The 19,809-nt window shown below is 44.3% G+C and overlaps 2 long non-coding RNA genes across 4 annotated transcripts; both read right to left on the bottom strand.

Moving 5' to 3' along the window:
- Window positions 1-13,444: 13,444 nt before the first annotated feature.
- On the bottom strand, window positions 13,445-15,485 carry LOC142760787 (uncharacterized). Of its 3 annotated transcripts, none has more exons than XR_012883400.1 (4): window positions 15,359-15,485; window positions 14,491-14,557; window positions 14,228-14,292; window positions 13,445-13,697 (listed from the first exon to the last, which is right to left on the bottom strand). It is a non-coding gene; the product is annotated as an uncharacterized LOC142760787 (long non-coding RNA). The 3 variants fall into 3 exon arrangements; XR_012883401.1 differs by having other exon boundaries at window positions 14,228-14,311; XR_012883399.1 differs by having other exon boundaries at window positions 13,445-14,292.
- Window positions 15,486-16,091: 606 nt separating this feature from the next.
- On the bottom strand, window positions 16,092-19,291 carry LOC142760788 (uncharacterized). The gene is made up of 4 exons (XR_012883402.1): window positions 19,118-19,291; window positions 18,128-18,256; window positions 16,972-17,038; window positions 16,092-16,156 (listed from the first exon to the last, which is right to left on the bottom strand). It is a non-coding gene; the product is annotated as an uncharacterized LOC142760788 (long non-coding RNA).
- Window positions 19,292-19,809: the final 518 nt, after the last annotated feature.

Below are 19,809 nucleotides of genomic sequence, written 5' to 3' on the forward strand. Positions count from 1 at the left end.
TGTACCCAGTGCCCCCTGGCAGCACATCGCAATGGACTTCGTCACAGACCTTCCTCCCTCAGCAGGATGCAACACCATCTGGGTGGTGGTGGACCGGTTCTCTAAGATGGCACATTTTATCCCGCTGACCGGCCTACCTTCTGCTCCCCGACTGGCGAGTCTCTTCATTCAGCACATCTTTCTCTTGCATGGCTTGCCTCTTCACATTGTGTCCGACCGGGGGTTCAGTTTACCTCTAAGTTCTGGAGAGCCCTCTGTAAACTCCTGGATGTGAGTTTGGACTTTTCCTCTGCCTATCACCCCCAATCCAATGGGCAAGTTGAGAGGATCAACCAGATCATGGAAAATTATCTCCGCCACTTCATCTCTTCACAGCACGATAACTGGGTACAGCTTCTTCCATGGGCCGAGTTTTCATACAACAACCACACAAGTGAGTCCACCACTTCCACTCCGTTTCACATGGTGTACAGTCAACATCCCAGAGTCCCTCTTCCTGTGTCGACTTCATCTCAGGTACCTGCTGCTGACTCTGCATATGGGGACTTCCTGCAAATCTGGCAACAGACCAAGTCCTCTATTTTGCTGGCAGTAGATCGCATGAAGCGAAAGGCAGATACTAAGAGAAGAGAGCCGCCTCAGTATCTTCCGGGGACTAAAGTCTGGCTGTCCTCTCGGAACATTTGCTTGAAGGTACCCTCATACAAGTTCGCCCCCAGGTTTCTTGGTCCTTTCGAGATTCTGCAAAAGATCAACCCTGTCTCCTATAAATTGCGGCTGCCTCCTACCCTCAGAATCCCTAACTCCTTCCATGTGTCCCTCCTGAAACCAGTGGTCCTGAACCGCTACAGCAAGACTTCTAGTTCCACAGTTGCCCCCAGCGGTCCTTCTGATGTATTCGAGGTAAAATAGATCCTGGACTGCAAAAGGATAGGAGGAAGGACTTTCTATTTGGTGGACTGGAGAGGGTTTGGTCCTGAGGAGAGGTCCTGGGAGCCAGAAGAGAACCTCAGCGCTCCTGCTCTTATTAAAAAATTTCTCTCTCGCTCTGGCCCCAAGAAGAGGGGGCGTAAGAGGGGGGATACTGTAGCGTCCATGGCCGCGGGCCGTCGGGTTTACTCACCTCCCGACGCCCGCAGCCATGGATCCGTGAGCGCTGGTCCCCGTCTCCCTCCTAGGAGATGCCAGGGCTCACTTCCGCTCCATTCGGCTGTGTCCCGTAGGGTGCGCGCGCAGGCTCGCGCCCGGCCTTAAAGGGCCTGCGCGCGCAAATAGGAAGTCGTCATCATCATCAACTGCCACGATTTCCTGGTCTATAAGAAGGCCCCAGGCCTTCTAATCCTTGCCTGAGCGTTGTTAGTCTATCCCAGTCTGTCTCGCAAATGGTCCCTTAGTGTTTCCCGTTCCAGCTGTTACCTGTACCCTGTTACCCGTTCCTGTATTCCGTATTGTTCCAGTTCCTGTGGCTACCAGCATTGGAGTCGTGTCTTCTGCCACATCCAGTGTCGTTTGCCATGTCCAGTGTCTTCTGCCACGTCCAATGTCTTCTGCCACGTCCAGTGTCTTCTGCCACGTCCAGTGTCTCCTGCCACGTCCAGTGTCTTCTGCCACGTCCAGTGTCTTCTGCCACGTCCAGTGTCTCCTGCCACGTCCAGTGTCTTCTGTCACGTCCAGTGTCTTCTGTCACGTCCAGTGTCTTCTGCCACGTCCAAAGTCTTATGCTTCATCGCATACTGCCCACCACGTCTGGCGCCACCTGCCGCACCAGCCTCCATCCGTGCTGTAGCCACAGCCACCGTCCGGACTATTTCAGGTACCCAAGCATTACTGTCTGCCATTGACTTTCGCATAGACTGTGACCTGGTCAGCTGCCTCCCCGCTACGGCGGAGCGGCCTAGTGGGTCCACATAGTCTGTGTCCGTGACACATATGACATCTATCAGAGGTGTCCACCACAGCCATCCAGTGTACAGTATTTTGAACGTATACAATTTTTTTTAAATGGGAATATATGTGTGACGGAGGCTGATGGGTGGCATCTATCGGAGGTATATTCCGTTTCACATCTCGTGCCTTACATCTCAGGATATGTCGGGTTTAGGGATAAGTTAAGAAAAGACACATCTGTATAAATGTAAGATAAATTAATGTAAAGATAGATCAAGCCTGAGTCTGTATTCGGGAGGCTTACCCGGCAGCAGCAGTACTGGTATAAATCGAGGGATCTGTTCAGACAAAATCCAAGATAAAGTATAAATCTCTAATCACAGGGTAGATACAAGAGTAGTTGTCGCGTTACAAGAACCACCTGAATGGACTATAGGAGGACTATATCATCCTTCCCTAGTCCTAAAAGGTGAGATACTTGGTTTCCCCTTCAGACTCTGATAACTATGACTGACTCAGAGTATTAGACGTTACCAATCTACCTAAATCACATGAAGGAGCTGAATCAGCCATATGTAAAAGTGTGAACTGTTGGGGAGTTATGGGGAGTCAATACTTTCAGCATCACATATTCACTCAATGAGTTCATGAATAAAACTATAGTGAACATAAGGAAGCAGAAGCAAAGATCAGAAAATACCTCTGTAATCTGACAAATGTGAAACATGAACCTTGAAGGGATTTTCCGGGACTTTGATACTGATGGCCAATCCTTAGCGAAGACCATCAATATCAGATCCTAAGTGGACACATCTTTCACTATCATAGGTGAAGTAACTGGTTATTTTTACTACTGTTGATGTTTATACCAGTAAGACTTGTTTGTCCTTTGGAGAATAGCTCTGTACTCACATCACCGGATCATGGTTATGCATGAGGTTACTAATGGCTACTGCCAGGGCCGACCTTACGATAGATTGCGCCCTGTGCGAAATTATCTTTCGGCACCCAACCCCATAATAAAAAAAAATGCCCCATAAAAAAGTATAATGCCCCCACAGTATAATGCCCTATTTAGTGCCCCCACACAGTATAGTGCCCATTTAGTGCCTCACACACAGTATAATGCCCTTGGCCACTTTAGTGACCCCATAATTCCCCACATCCACCTTGTAGACAGTGCCATACAGCCCCCACCTCCTCCTTGTAGACAGTGCCATACAGCCCCCCACATCCCTCTTGTACACAGTGCCTTCCACCTCCCCCTTGTAGGCAGTGCCATACAGCCCCCCACCTCTCCCTTGTAGACAGAGCCATACAGCCCCCACCTCCCTCTTGTACACATTGCCCCCCACCTCACCCTTGTAGACAGTGTAATACAGCCCCCCACCTCTCCCTTGTAGACAGTGCCATACAGCCCCCACCTGCCTCTTGTACACAGTGTCCCCCACCTCACCCTTGTAGACAGTGTCATACAGCCCCCACATCCCATTTTAGACAGTGCCATAGAGCCCCCCACCTCCCCCTTGTAGACAGTGTCATACAGCCCCCACCTCCCCCTTTTAGACAGTGCCATACAGCCCCCCACCTCCCCCTTGTAGACAGTGGTAGACAATGGCCACCAAACAAAAAAAAATTGTACCCACCTTCCCACGACGAATGGAGCTGATCCACAATGCCGACGACAGGATCCTTGCGTAAGCCGGCGTGATCTAGAGATGTCACCACGATGGCCTGTGCAGCGATCCCGTCCCTGGGCCTGATAGTACGTAGAGAGTTTCCCAACCTTTTCGGACTCGAGTCACCCCTTGAAAAAAAAAAAACAATTCCACAAGGCACCCCTACCAAAAACTGTTTAGAGAAAGACAGAAAATGACTAAAAACAAGCCCACACTCTTAGGGTATGTTCACACAACGTTTTTTGTAAGGCAGAAAAAAATCTGCCTCAAAATTCGTTTTGCGGTTTATTTAAGCAGTTGAAGCTAATGCAAAAGACACAGGCAAAACAGCTGCAAACGAGCGTCGCAGCTATATTCTGCCTCCTATTAATTTCAATTGGAGGTCAGATGTGGAAACCACTTGAAGACCATCAGCCCCCCACTCACAGTAATATAACCATCAGCCCCCCACTCACAGTAAAATGAGGATCAGCCCCCCCCCCACAGTAAAATGATGTCAGCCCCCCACTCTCACTAAAATGACCATCAGCCCACCACTCACAGATGCCCCCTGTATAGTGCCACACAGCCCCTTGTAGGTTGTGTAACACAGCCTAATTGTAGGTAGTGCCACACAGCCCCCTTGTAGGTAGTGCAACACAACCCCCTGTAGGTAGTACCACACAGCACTCTTGTAGGTAGTGCCACACTGCCCCCTTGTAGGTAGTGCCACACAGCCTCCTTGTACATAGTGCCACACAGCCCCCTTGTAGGTAGGGGCACACAGCCCCCTTGTATGTAGTGCCACACACCCACTTGTACGTAGTGGCACACAGCCCCCTTGTAGATAACACCCCCTCACCCTTCCTGTACATAGCGCAACTGTAGCTCCCTAAAGGAGCGAAATCCCCCTGTGGCCAGGGATTCTGCTCCTGGACAGAGCACTTAATGTCTCTGTCCATATATGGTCAGTGACATGAGGGGCAACTCCTAAAGCGGAATCCCCGCCTATAGCATTGACGACACTGTGACCGGGGATTCCACTACTTGAGAAGCCCCTGACGTCTCTGTCCATTTATGGACAGGGACGTCAGGGGCTTCACCTAGAGCCGAATTACTGGCCACCACACAGGCAATGCTATGAACGGAAATTGCGCTTCAGGAGTACAAGGGGGTGTGTGGCACTACATACAAGGGAGCTGTGTGTTGCGGCACTCCTCGAGGGTTCTTATGGCACCCCTTGTTGGGAACCACTGGCCTAGTAGATAGGAGAGGAGGGAGATATTCCCTGCTCTGCTATAGTGTTCAATATTATCTGCATCTTAAGGATGCAGATACTATTAAATGTGGGGCGCCTTCATGCTCGATGTCGGTGCTAAAGACGCCGCGCCACTAAGAGAAGTGCTCAGGTGGAAAGGCAGCTGCTGAGTTGCCCGGCCACTTCTAAAACACAAGCAGGGGAAGGGAGCCAGCACAGGGACCCATTCCACCTGCTGGAGTGATGCGCCCTATGTAATGGGACAGGTCGCACACCCCTAAGGCCGGCCCTGGCTACTGCTGAGCCTTATTAGGATAATATACGGTAGCTTTTTAAGACTATTCACAGCCATCTGGTTAATATTTGTTCCTATTTTTCTCCCCTACCTATTATAGAGGATTTTGTATTAGTCACATCTATGAGTGTGTATTTATGTGATCAGCTGACGCCAGCTTGAATCCGGTTGTTCCATCGATTGTTATTTTTTTATATTTGTATACTTTTAACAAAGAATGTTTTTTATATGAAAAAATGCTATTCTTTATATGTGATATATGTTTAATAATAGTTTTATATATTAGAGATGAGCTTTTTGTACACACATGTAAACTTGTTTGATAAGCTACAATTATCTACATGGAAGATAGTCAGAAGAATCACCTCTCCCCAAATAATATCTCATTTTAATTAGGATATAATAAAATATGTAAACAGTGAAGATACAATAAATGAGTTCCCTCTACCAACTAAGGCTCTTTTCACATGTATACTTGCTGTACTCCTGTATCATAGGAGCAGAACCACTAACAGAGCCTGCAACACAGATGTAAGCAAAGACAGCAGAAAAATTAGACGTCATATTGAAAACTGAAAAAGTATAAAATTATAGAGGATCTGACATCTCTCCGGACATGTCTGTTCTAGAAAATACTTGAGAAGTCACATTCCACATTAATAACAGCTGCAATTCTCAGACAATGGTAAGGGTATGTTCACACGCTTAACAAAAATCGGCTGTAAAATACAGAGCTGTTTTCAAGGGAAAACAGCCTCTGATTTTCAGACATTTTTTAAACCACAAACGTTTTTTGAGGCGTTTTTACCGACGTTCTTGGAGCTGTTTTTCTATTGAGACAATGAAAAACGGCTCCAAAAACGGCCCAAGAAGTGACATGCACTTCTTTTTACGGGGCATTTTTTATGCGCCGTTTTATCAAACACCCACGTAAAACGCACCATTGGAACAAACCCCCGTTTTTCCCATTGAAATAAATGGGCAGATGTTTGGAGGCGTTCAGCCTCCGTATTTTCGGCTGTTTTTCGGGGTGTTTACGGCCTGGAAAACGGCTTATAATAGGCTGTGTGAACATACTCTGTTGTACTAAGTTGTAACTTTAATGAGAAAATATGAAACATTGAAATCTGAATGTAAAATGTTGTTACTTGCATTAATAGAAACATTTTACTGGAACTCGAACTTTGTCTAAAAAAACAACCCCAACTCCTGACAATCACCAGAAAAAAATCCTTCTACAATCATATAGTTGTGGTGAGGTGTTGGTGTGGTTAGAAATTGCTGCAGTAATGTCCAGTGTGAATCTGGTCTTATATGAGAATACTAGAGCGTATATATTTCATGTATCCAGTAACATGTAGAATTAATGATAAAATACTGCATCTTACCTGTCAATCACACAGTCAATCACAGTGCTGGTCCAGATGTGATTGCCAGAAATTGTAGAAAAAGTCAAAAAATCGTGAGTTGTAGGATACACACTGATCCAATAACAAGTGCAAAGTGAGTGTAATCCAGCTGCACATAGAACCTAATGACTAGTACTGTCTATGACATCATCAGTGACATCACAAACGGCTGCAGTATCAGTTACATCATCGATTATCTCCTACTGCTTGAATAGACTTTCTGTGTATACACTGGATATAGGCGTTACATGGGGCTGCTTTTTTATAAACATGGAAGAAAGATACATGTGTGATTATGGGGGCTAGGACTAAGAACATGTATTGTATGAAACGTGTAATCTGTTACTAGATGGATTTTATACTGTTATACAGATGTAGCCATCTTTAACTTGACTCTGATATCTTGTTGCAGCGTGATACTTTCTTGATCCCACAGCACTCCGTGTTTCAAGTGTGCGTAAGTAGGCTTCCACGCCAATGTATAAAAAATGGGAACTCAATGCTCCAAGGTATTATGCAATAAGTGATATTTTATTTCACATATAGCGAAAAGTAGTAATCCAAAAGTAATGGGACAATTACCTTACAGCGACTGAGGTCACAAGCGCCACATATCCTTATCCACGGTCATAATCTGTGTCTGAAGAAGGTCGAATGTATAGACCGAAACGTTAAAAACCTATTTTTGGATTACTACCTTTTGCTATATGTGAAATAAAATATCATTTGTTGCAGCGTGATATCACACAACAAAAGCCATTGAAAAGTCATTGAAAAAGTCAAGATAGCGCACTACTAAATGAGATTACAACTCAAAATATCAACCTCACGCCGGAACTTGGGTTATTACGGCTTGGAATTGATGTTATTCCCAAACAATTCCAAATTGTAATATGTCATATTTTAATATCTGCCACATCAGCTATAGCGTTCAGATGGAAAATATGTAACGTCCCGACCATCACAGACATCATTAAAAAAAGTCAATACAAACTATCAATATGAATATATTTATGCCTGTAGCATACAAAGACATGACCGGTTCTGTAAAGATTGGATGTGCTGGAATAACTCTGTATATGCCGTACCTCTCCCTTTCTAGTGGGAGCTCATACGTTGTCTATTGTATACATTTTATTTTTTCTTTATGATGACCTATATACGTTCTTCACAACATTTATTTTATTTACCTTTCTTTTATTATCCATATTATTTTGAATCCCATTTTCTCAAAATGTTAAAACTTATAGGTTAATTATTATTTGAGACTAACTATTTACTTCTACCTGCGAGTAGAACTGTTATACACATATATTTTCTGATGTCTCAACTGTTTAATAAAGACATATTGAAACAGAAAAAGTCAAGATAAGGGATTGTTTATTTAATGCGTTAAAAGTCAATGTAAAGACGGCTACATCTGAACTAATAAAGGATACATTTTATTGAATTTCGTTTTGGGCTACATTCACAAGACAGTGAAAACGTCCGTTTTCAGAACAAAGATGTTCTATGGGTGTATTCACACAGCCTTTTTTTTAACGGCTCGTGAATATTGGCCCTCAAAATATAGGACATGTCCTATTTTTGGCCGTTTTCACTGCCATTTGGCCCCCATAGAAGTCAATGGATCCATTTTTAACGGCTGTCAATACATGTAACAACCGCTAAAAACAGATCTGTGATATGGGGATTCATAGTTACATAGTTACATAGTTACATAGTTAGTACGGCTGAAAAAAGACACATGTCCATCAAGAGGCAAGGGAACTATGACACATACTCACCGATGCAGCGCCATCCTCTACAGGTGTGGTCTCATGGGTTCTGCGAAGGCGACGAGATGACGTCATCGCGCCGCCTTCGCAGAACCGGTAAGACTAGAGACCACACGTGACGTAGACGGTAATGCATCGGTGAGTATGTAGAGCATTCAGGCGGGCTTAAAGAGACTCTGTCACCACATTATAAGTGCCCTATCTCCTACATAAGGAGATCGGCGCTATAATATAGGTGACAGCAGTGCTTTTTATTTAGAAAAACAATCTATTTTTACCATGTTAGGAGCGATTTTAGCTTTATGCTAATGACTTTCTTAATGCCCAACTGGGCGTGTTTTTACTTTAGACCAAGTGGGTGTTGTACAGAGGAGTGTATGACGCTGACCAATCAGTGACCAATCAGCGTCATACACTTCTTCCCATTCATTTAGTCAGCACATAGTGACACTGCGTTGTTCACTATGTGCTGTCTTATACTGACACATTAATATGGCCAGTAACTATATTTGCTTCCCTAACGAACTAAAACCTTCAGACATAGGGAATGGCATTGGAAGTGGACGTTTTTGGTCACCATTTCTTTGGTCCCACTAATAATTATCTGGGTGGATCTAGCGTATAATAGGTACTGTAGGCTCGAGTGTTGGATTGCTGTTATCAGAGCAGCTATCCCGCAGTGGTGGGCAGGGTTTAAGTAGAGTATAACAGAGAGAGTTCCCAGCATTATTATTCCCTTACCCCCCCCTACAACATTACAACATTACGAATTATATTCACTTGGGACTGGTGTTGTTTTATTAAATTTCTTTTGATTCTCTTGATTTTTCTTGCTGTTTTTGACATTCCACTATGTTCTGCATAAAGCTTAGTGTCAGCTGCGTTGTCTGTACTGTGACTTCTTTATCATAACGGAGCCATACCAGGCCCTCATACACCCTATGTGCTTACCCAATAGAATCCATAAAACATAAAAGGACCGAGCAGTGCTCCGGCGTCTTTTCGCAAATCGTACTAGCTAGAATCGCAAATGCAAACGTTTACCATATTAACCAATTGGTAAAAGTTTGTGGAATCAGAAGATAATGCCTTTTCTCCTCCTCCTTTTTTGCTCTAGTCCCTCTTCCCCTGATCCAGATAGAACTTCTCCAAGGGGAGGAGGGAGAACATCTCCACATACTCATCCTTCCCTATACGTTTGCTGACCTTCTGCTTAAGATGGGCACCGATCCCTTGAAGCAGACATACACAGCCAACTGATCCCCATTTACCTCATTAGGTGTCTCAGTCTGGACTGAGGAGACTGCAACCGCCTCATGACTCACCAGAAGAGAGTTAACAAGGGAAAATGTGGAAAACCGCCTTCCTACCCAGACTTTACAGGACCTTCACCAGGGAACCGCCCCACCATGTTCAGCAGGCACCCCACTGAGTCCCTCAGGCATCTACACATGCCTCCTCCTGTGTTACCCCACAGCCCTTAGCGGCAGGGGGCGAACCTGACCTAAACAATAATGGCACAAAGCACCAATATTGATGCTTTTGAAAAGTATCAAAAAGCTTTATCAAATATAGAGGACAAATGAATAAAAATAGTCACACAATAGATATAGCAACATCTCCGGAGTGAAATACACAGGGTGAACACATGCCCATAACAATACGGATACATCTTATTTATAAAGTGCATAGTGCTATCTCTCTTTTTTATGTATGTTTTATTATGATCTATTGTTTTAGACATTGAATTATATATATTTTTTTCTCAAAAACGTGTTGGACTCCCTGAAGTATTGCGCCTGCATGGTGTCTCCATTTTACAGTGGATCCCACCTGGTTCCCACTGTTTTTATCTACCTGCTCTTACTGAAGATGTCCTCAAAACTAGCTTAATGAGATGGTAGATCGGAGAGTGACTGAGGCAGTGGAGGCAAAACAGGGCGGACCTGTTGCAGGCAGCGGCTAAGGCATCTGGGCCCCCATTGGGGGACCTCTCCAGAACTCCAGTGAAGGACCAGCGCGTGTAGAAGAAGCCAAGGCAGACCCAGCAGAACCGGGTTGATGGCTTTAGGCAGGACGAGGAAGTTGATCTGTTCTGAGTGAAAGACTTCGATTTGTAACGTCAGTGGTTTCACGATAGCCACAATAGGATCGGGCAATGGTAGTCCATTTACAGAAGCAACAGCAAGGGGTGTCTCTAGAAGAACTGTGGGTAGATGTAGACAGTCCACTAAATCCTGCTGGATGAAATCTGCAGCTGGCCTGGAGTCAAGATAGGCAGAGGAGAATTGTGATGTTTCTCCCGAGATGAGAGTTTCCCGGCTTTTGTGGACATTGGCGCACGAAATGGACTTAAAGCAATACAAACACAGACCTGAAGAGCGTCAGCGCTGTTTCTCCTGCTCTGATAACTTGACTCTGTCTACCTGCATTGGTTCCTTAGGTAGAGCAACAGGAGGGGGCAGTAGTGGTCTCTGGAATGAGGGTGCCAATCTGTGAAAACGTCTCTCCCCCGAACCTCCTAAACGCGTTCCTGGATCCTCATGTTGACCCAGGTAACAGGATAAGGGCATCCAAGGTAGGTGGAAGGTCGCGGGCTGCCAGCTCGTCTATGGTGTGTGAGGACAAGTCCATGCCATAGGTCGCCACCAATGCTTCATTGTTCCATGCAAACTCTGCTGCCAGGGTACGGAAGGAGATGGCATACTCTCCTACTGTGGAACCCCTTGCTTGAGGGTTAGCAGAGTGACTGCTGCTGAGGATGTTCGACCCGGCTCGTCGAACACGTCACGAAAAGTCTGTAAGAACAGGGCTAAGTCCGAAAATTCTGGCCCCTGTCATTCCAGGATGGGGTTCGCCCATGCAGGGGACTTGCCACCGAGGAGGGAAATAATGAATGCTACCTTGGCCTCATCAGAGGAGAAATGGTGAGCATGCAGTCATAGCGAGGAGGAAGAGGCAGTGCAACTGTGGTTCTGGAAAGCACACAGTACGAGTAATGGGCAGTGGAACGGCAGCAGTCTCTGGGGAAGGAACAGGGAGTTGATCCAGTCGGGCGTTGATGGCATTTACAGCCACGAGGAGTTGATCCTGGCGTGCATATAGGTCACGCATATCCATCTGTATGACCTGAACTGTGGTCTTAGGCTGGCCAGCAGGTTCCATTGCCTGAGCGTACTGTCATGATCTAGGGAACATATGTAGCCGACTTTAGCTTGACTTATAACACAATAAATACCCAGTGGAAAGATCCCTTATCTTGACTTTTTCAATGACTTTTCAATGGTTATTGTTGCGTCACGCTGCAGCAAGTTATCAGAGTCAAGTTAAAGATGGCTACATCCGTATGTGGACCCACTAGGCCGCTCCACCGTAGCGGGCTCTGACACAGATAGGGCTAGGTGTGGCAAGTTGCGCCAGATGAAGCGGATGGCACCAGGGATGGCAGATGACACACAGACGTGGCATATCCAGCCGGCGGTACCACACGACTCTGATAAAACGCAGGCACAGTTAGGAAAGAGCACGGGATACAGGAGATAGGATGCAGGGAACGGGGACACTGAGAGCAAGCAGGAAAATACTAAGGGACCATTTGCAATACAAACATAAGAAAAGTACAAACAACGCTCAATCAAGGAGTGGGAGGGCAGAGCCCTTTTTATAATCCAGGGTGCACTGGGGTAGGATAGAAAACTTTTAGGAAGTGCACACGCTGGCACTTTAAGATACTCCTCGCACACTCCAGGAAGGGAAGGTCGCTGCAGCCGGGGTCTCTGGAGAGGCGGCCAGGAAGTTGTGGTCTCGGCCGTTCATCAAAGGGTGAGCGACAAAGGTCCGCAGCCATAACACTGAGATTTTTTTGGTGTTGTATATATGTACTGACCTTATATCTAGCCCCGTCTCTATGCTATACATATCTATACGCTTGATTCTGATATTGTATTTGTACACTAAACTTTTGTATTTAGAAGTTGTCTTCACTAGCTGGATAATTTGCCATGGTGTGTTATACAAGTCTCACTGCTCACCACCCTTCTCAAACCCATCCTTGTTCTGCACCATCAGGTAACCAATCCCAATTCTAGGGCCAGCCGTGGCTGCCTGCATCCAACTGTCCCCCTACCCAGGTAGCCATAGATCACCCTGACCAATCTTCATGATCCCCTGACCACACTGTCCAACAAATGTACAGTAAACAGAAGAAAATACGGTCCAGCAATCCTCATGACAATGTGATGACTTTATTAGAAAAACATTTTATAAACGACATGGCATGTTGAAGTGATGATACAAGACTGCTTACGCGCTTCGAAAGCCAACTACGTTCTTCGCAAATGTACGCCATCTCCTCCAAACAGTCAATTACATCAGAAGTCCAGTTACTTGTGCTGCATGACTTGTGGACGCTCTATCCGTGGCGATATCCGTGTCCTTTCCACTGCTTCTCGCTTGAGTCCTGTAGGCACAAAAACATTCCGCCAGTATCCATTGTTTACCCATGCCTGCAGATTCTGCTTTAATGATGCAACTCACTCAACTCCTTGTCTATTGCATCGTTTACTGATGCCTCTTTTAGATGCGACAGATGTATTTTTTTTATACTTACCAGCCTGCTTCACAGGCACCATCCCTTTTGATTGGCACCTGATCAGTAAGGAAGTCCTGCTCCACCACCATAACACTGCAATACTAAACAAAATCTTCCATAGACATCACAAAAACTAGACAAGCCTTTCCTCCCTTATCTTTCCCAACATTTCCTGGGACAAGTGTGTGCAGGTGGAAATCAACAAACATGTTTCCTGGCCCCAAACTTTACCCCCTCTTTCCAGTAAAGGATTGGCTTTCGGTATCACGCCTCCTCGATTTTACCTTTTTACTTTATCCTGCTTAAACATTTTTTTCAGCACCTTAAACGTCTTGCCCATCAGCCCATCTATCCCCAACATCAGACCACTTATTATCATCTGACAGATCAGAATCAGACTCAATCAGCTGCCATTGCCTTCTTTTCCTTCTCTTTACATCCAGATGCGCTGCTCCTGTAATAACAAACATTGTGCCAGTACCCCGTGTTATAATCATTTTGGCAACCCCCCCAAGGTGTCCCTCTCCCATGTTGAGATTATGAGGCCCTCCTGGGATAATGCTGCCTTCACCGACCCTGGAACCCTGCGCAAGGACCCTGGCACTTGGCCCATCATCGTGCCATGTTCCCTCAAATTTTTGCTAGAATGATACCATTGAGGATACCTGCCTTGCTTCCTTGATGCCAGGACACTTCTTACTTCCAGCCATCGGCTCCAAACAATCCAGTATACCCCAAGTCCAGGTTCTTGTGCCGCATGACTTGTGGGGGCTCTATACGTGGCAATATCCCAGCACCTTCCATTGCTTTCCGCTTGAGTGCTGTAAATATAAAAACATTCTGCCGGTGTCCATTATCACCTATGCCCGCAGATTATGACTATGTAATGTAACTCACTTAAGTCCTTGTCTATTGCATCGTAGTGGTATGACCGCCTCCAGTTTCACACCAAAATATTAGGCCTAAATTAGGCCTATTGAACGTCCAGCCTGTGGCACCATGAAATTGAGGGCATTGACGGGCCCCCTAGTTACCACGCTCCGTTCCTGAAGCCATTGTAGATACTTTAACCTGGCCTTGACACATCGCAAATGTTCTTGGCAGACCAAAGCTGTCTAAAATCCCCCTACACTCCCTCACCCAATTACCTTACACCTACGTTCAGTCCCAAACCGAGCCATGTGGCCAGCATTTTGGACAAAGATACTCCTAACTTACATTATGCCTATTCCTACCAACTATCCAAGGTTCCCCACTGCTACGCCTTTCTTGGCATTTTGCCTGCTCATCACTTTTTCAGTGTAGAGAGCTACTGGTGGGTACAGTATATAGTAACTAATGATGGACATACCGCATATAGATGAAATATTACTTCAGAGAGTCCCCCTGGCAGCAGGCAGCCGATCTCAAGAAATTCTGGAACAAAAAGTATAAACTGTGAAGATATTATGACAAGCGCTTAGTATGGTTCATCATATCAACAAATATATGTTCAGCCTATTGACAACATTGGGGAATTTGTTCCCACAGTCTTGTCATGTGTCTCTATAGGAACATTCTGGATGACATCAGATTATAGAATTTCTATAGGTTGTCATTTGCTATAATACTTACATATATACAGTGGATCTTCTAGCATGTCGGCTGTCACTGGTGCCACATATTCAGATGTTATAAATGTCTGTAAAATACATAATGGATTTAATGCACATACATAAAATAACCCCATATCTATAATGAATAATAATATATTTACTTTCACACATTTCATTTTCTATCACAGGGCGATTCCAATGCCCCTCTGCCACACAAATAACACCAGCAGTATAATGGCACATGATAGTTGAAGGACCCTGGTATAGATTTTGTATCAGGGACCAGGAGCTTATCGTTATTCTCCTATATAATCTTATTTTTAATGGAAAACTTCTAATTTGTCTTTTGTGGAGTCTTTTGGACTGGAGTAGAGAGAGCAGAAAATGTTAAATTGGGTTTCTGGATTCAACAGACAAAATAATTATTAAAGGGGTTTTCTGACAGTTTCATAAACCTTAGTATGAGCCACATATGGCTAAAAAGAACAAATAGTCCCTACTAATTTTTAAAATTCCCTGTTGCTCCTGCGCTGGTGGTTGTTATTACTTGCTAGGCCACAGCGGTCATGTCAGTGTGGATGGCATGTCACGTGGCAGCTATTGTGTCACATCCATGTGCAGTATCTGTGACGTCCTCCCCCTTATGATGCACTATGTAGTGTCCAAATAATTTAATCATATAGTGCCCAAATAACATCACCCAGTCAATAAACTAGGGATTGAATCTTTCTGTTTTTTTATATTATAGGTTTTGGGCCCTAAATGCCGGATCGGGAGTGTAAGTTGAGGGTGCTCAGGCCATCTATGGTGGTAGTGCCCTCTTCAGTATTGACCAGTAATACGCCCTATGCAATCATTTAAAGATGCAGTTAATAAAATACACTGACCTTGGACTCTCCTACTGAATACATCTGGCTGAATGTAGAACGTTATGTGAGGTGAGGTGGAGGGCTCTGCTTAATCTTTGATCTGGCCTCCTGGGACGTGTGGTTATCATTAACTCTTATCAGGAATTAATTCTAGTAGAAGGAAAGACAATGTATTAGGACAAATCTCAATCAATGGCAACATTTTCATCTAGAACAGCGTCCAGTCCCCAACCAGTGTAAGATTACCAAAGGGGTAAATAGGGTGATCGCCTGGGGTCCAGGGATTTGGGGTGGCCCACAGCTCTGGGGCTCCATACGCCCCTGAAATTGGACAAACAATAACGGCGCAGTGAGCCATTGGTTTCCTGCCCTGCCGTATGATTTCGTAGGCCATGGCCTAGTTCAGACCTGTAGCCAACGAGGCACCCGGAGTATAATAATGATATCAGCGGCCCAGCATGATGACGTCACTGATTCACGCCGTCTGCGCCAGGCCACTGATTTTGTAGGAAGCAGAATGTCTGACCCGGTTGGTCGTCTATTAGGTGAGTATAATTTTTTATTTTATAGGCGCAAAGGGGGCACTATTAATATGAGGAATAAAAGGACTGAGTCGGGGCTTACAAAAGGGGGCTTCATTACTGTGGGGCCATACAAAAGGGGCATTCTGACCCAGGACATACAAAAAGTGTCATTGTATCTGTGGAGGGTATTTGTGGACACGGCATATAGTAACTAATAATAGACGCACCTTGCATAGATGAAATATTGGCTCAGAGAGTCCCCCTGGCAGCAGGCAGCCGATCTTAAGGTGTTCTGGAAAAAACAATAATTGTGTAGTTTTATTTCTCCAGACTGACGTGTGCTCAGTATAGACAACCCAACAATGAAGGAAATATACACTGGGGCTCATGTACACAGCAATTTCATGTGGACAGACCTGTATGTGGTGCACAGACTGCAGTACCGGTAATGTAGACTCTGTGTGCGCTGTGTACTGCCTCCATAGTCCAACAATGTATTAGGAAATTACATAAATAACAAGTCCCTTATATATTACTAATATCATAATATCCTCTTTATGTAGCATGTCTATAATAATAATAATATAGAGCAGCAGCAAAATTCCCAGCGTTTACTTTTGCTACATGTGGATGAGGTTTTGAAACTGTAACTATTCACCTGTAACACTTGTGAATTTTGACGCGCAGCAAATCTGCAGAGTGTGAATTCAGCTTTATGGCGTAGAATATAGTACTCAAATAATGCAATCATACAGTGCCCAAATAACACCGCCAGACAGATATTGTCTGCCATACTGTCATGTAATCCATTATCAAGGGAATGTATCTGCACCCTGAGCAGTGCCCTTTACTTTTTTTTACATGAAGAGTGGGATTGAGAGTTCAAGCAATGGGTGCCTCAGACATCAAGACCAGTGGCGCCCCATTCAGTAGTGACAGGTGATGCACCCAGTGTAACCGCACAGGTCGCACACCCCTAAGACCGGCCCTGGTTTAACAACATTGGGGAATTTGTTCCCACAATCTTGTCATGTGTCTCTATAGGAACATTCTGGATGACATCAGTTTATAGAATTTATATAGGTTGTTATTTGCTCTAATACTTACACATCTACAGTGGATCTTCTAGCATGTCGGCTGTCACTGGTGCCACATAATCAGATGTTATAAATGTCTGTAAAATACATAATGGAATAAACATAAAATAACCCCATATCTAGAATGAATAATAATATATTTACTTTCACACATTTCATTTTCTATCACAGGACGAGTCAGACATTGAACACATTTTGTAATGTTAGTGTAAACCCAGAGAACATAATTATAGGGGTGAAGAGGTTTCAGTCACACCCAGGCCCTGGTGTCCATGACTGGCATTAGGGGGGTCACAATCTGGGCAATTTACAAATGCTAATCCCCAATGCCCCCATCTCCTAGAGGAATCCTGATTTTACTTTTGACCCCCTTGACTGCCCTAGACAACCAGATAATGTAAAAATAATCCCTTAACATCCTTAAACCACCAGTGAATTTACACTGAACCCTATCACTGCCCTAGACCACCAGATAAATTTGAAAAAAAAACTGTATAAAAAGATTTTGTGGTGGGATGGGGGTGGGTGCGAGTCTAATTTGCTTGTTGCCTAGGACCACATTTTCCATAAAACCAGCCTTTTGTGTCTGTGGTGTCCAGATTATATATGGTATATGGTGATTGGCAGGACCTGGTATAGATTTGACATCAAGGCCAAGGAGCTAAAAGTTATGTCTCTATATAAACCAAACCTTAAAGGGAAACCATGGAGAAATGTGGAGTTTCTGACGTTCTCTTTTTGTTTTGTGGCGTCTCTGGACACATATAATGTGGATACATGTAATGAATATACTGGGCATGCACCAAGTTTGCTGACAACAAATTAGTTTAGGTGGCAGCTTAGTCTGGATCCATAGTTGACCACATCGGGTTTCCAGGCTCTTGGTCCCTTTTCCTAATATATTACAGGTTTGTAGATTGTCAGTAATAAGCGCTCAGTACATCTTGTGAGGGACATTTTTTCTATTCTTCCATCTACCACCCCCAGCATTGAAGCGAGGAATATTAGGAAGTACAACCTTATTTTCTGAGGGACAATTTGAAAAAACTGAAATTGGCTTCTTGGATTTCGGTACCAGAGAAAATATCCATGATTACTAAAAAGCATCCAGCCAGTAAATATGTGATATAACTTGTGTAGAGATACAAGAAATATTCGGCACTTACCTTGGACTCTCCTACTTTATATGCTGGGCATTAGTTGGGCGCTCTCCTTATTCTTTGAGCAGCCCCCCTACACCTGGACCTGAGATCATGATAGAGCTCTTCATTGTGCCCGTTCCTCTTTTATTACTCCTGGAAATGTAAGCAGAAATTGACAACCGGGTGCTGCTATTTCCTTTTGTCCATATCCATGGTCTGATATTATACAATCAGTGCTGATAGTTTCAGAATGTTTAGGGACATGGCCTATAATTGTTGTATGGTAAAAATGCATAAAAAACGGCAATACTTTGTGCCAAAACGCACGGTGAAACATGGTCAATTCATGTATCTTGCCTTAATTTTCACAAAAAAATAGAAATGAACCGTATCAGGTGAATGTTGCTTAAGGAGTTTTTTAAGTGACAGATACTGATATAGGTGACAACTTATCTGCCTGAAAATTCCTCGTATTATATGTTTCAATAAAGGATAGTTAACCAAGGCCGGTCATACATAGAGATAGACCATGCGGCTTCTATGGGCCTGGTTGGTCCTATCCTCTTTGCGGCTGGGTGGTGACAACCTGCGCAGGACTACTCTCTCCAGAGGAACTACATTGTTAGCAGGCAAGGTGGCGGAGAATTGGCCCAAAGGTCATGGGAAGAAAATGGAGAGGCAAACAAACATCTGGCCCGTCTGTCCTCAGTAGCTACATTGGCGCATCATAATGGAGGGCCCAGTTTGATCTTTGTTATGAGGACCCCTATCTTCTATGTATGGCTCTGAATCCATGAGTAAGATTATGTGACTGTTTGGTGAACTTTTTGGTGTCAAAAGACTAAGAGTATTCATGATAACTATGACTTTCTCCAAGTGTCATGACTGCCTATGTGACATGAAGCAATGGGGTCACTCATACACAACAGTGCCGTCTGTTTTCTGACAAGATAATTTGTGATGTGTGTGGGTAATATGCAGGAAAGGTGAATGAAAGGAAAGATAGATCAATACCAGAGCGCTGTACTCAGGACTCTGCCCCGGCAGCAGCAGTTCTGGGACAAATTAAGAGATCTGTTCAAAATAAAATACAAAACCTCTGATCACAGGATAGATACAAGCGTAGTTGTCATGTCACAACAAGTTACACTTATAAATTTATATATTAAACGTATACATTTTTTAAAGAGGCTCTGTCACCACATTATAAGTGGCCTATATTGTACATGATGTGATCGGCGCTGTAATGTAGATTACAGCAGTGTTTTTTATTTAGAAAAACAATCATTTTTGACGGAGTTATGACCTATTTTAGCTTTATGCTAATGAATTTCTTAATGGAGTGGGCGTTGTACAGAGGAGTGTATGACGCTGACCAATCAGTGACCAATCAGCGTCATACACTTCTCCCCATTCATTTACACAGCACATAGAGATATAGCTATATCGCTATGTGGAGCCACATACACAAACACTAACATTACTGCAGTGTCCTGACAATGAATATACATTACCTCCAGCCAGGACATGATGTCTATCCAGAATCCTGACACTTCGCTAACACAATCCCGACACAACAGCACAGCAAGTGTAATCTCGTGAGATTACGCTGTAAACTGTCATTTAAAACAAGATTACGCTTTCTGTGCTGTAGTGTCAGGATTGTGTTAGCGAAGTGTGAGGATTCTGAATAGACATCACGTCCT

The sequence above is a fragment of the Rhinoderma darwinii genome, chromosome 4 (assembly GCF_050947455.1).
Source record: "Rhinoderma darwinii isolate aRhiDar2 chromosome 4, aRhiDar2.hap1, whole genome shotgun sequence".
In the NCBI taxonomy this organism is placed as follows: domain Eukaryota; kingdom Metazoa; phylum Chordata; class Amphibia; order Anura; family Rhinodermatidae; genus Rhinoderma; species Rhinoderma darwinii.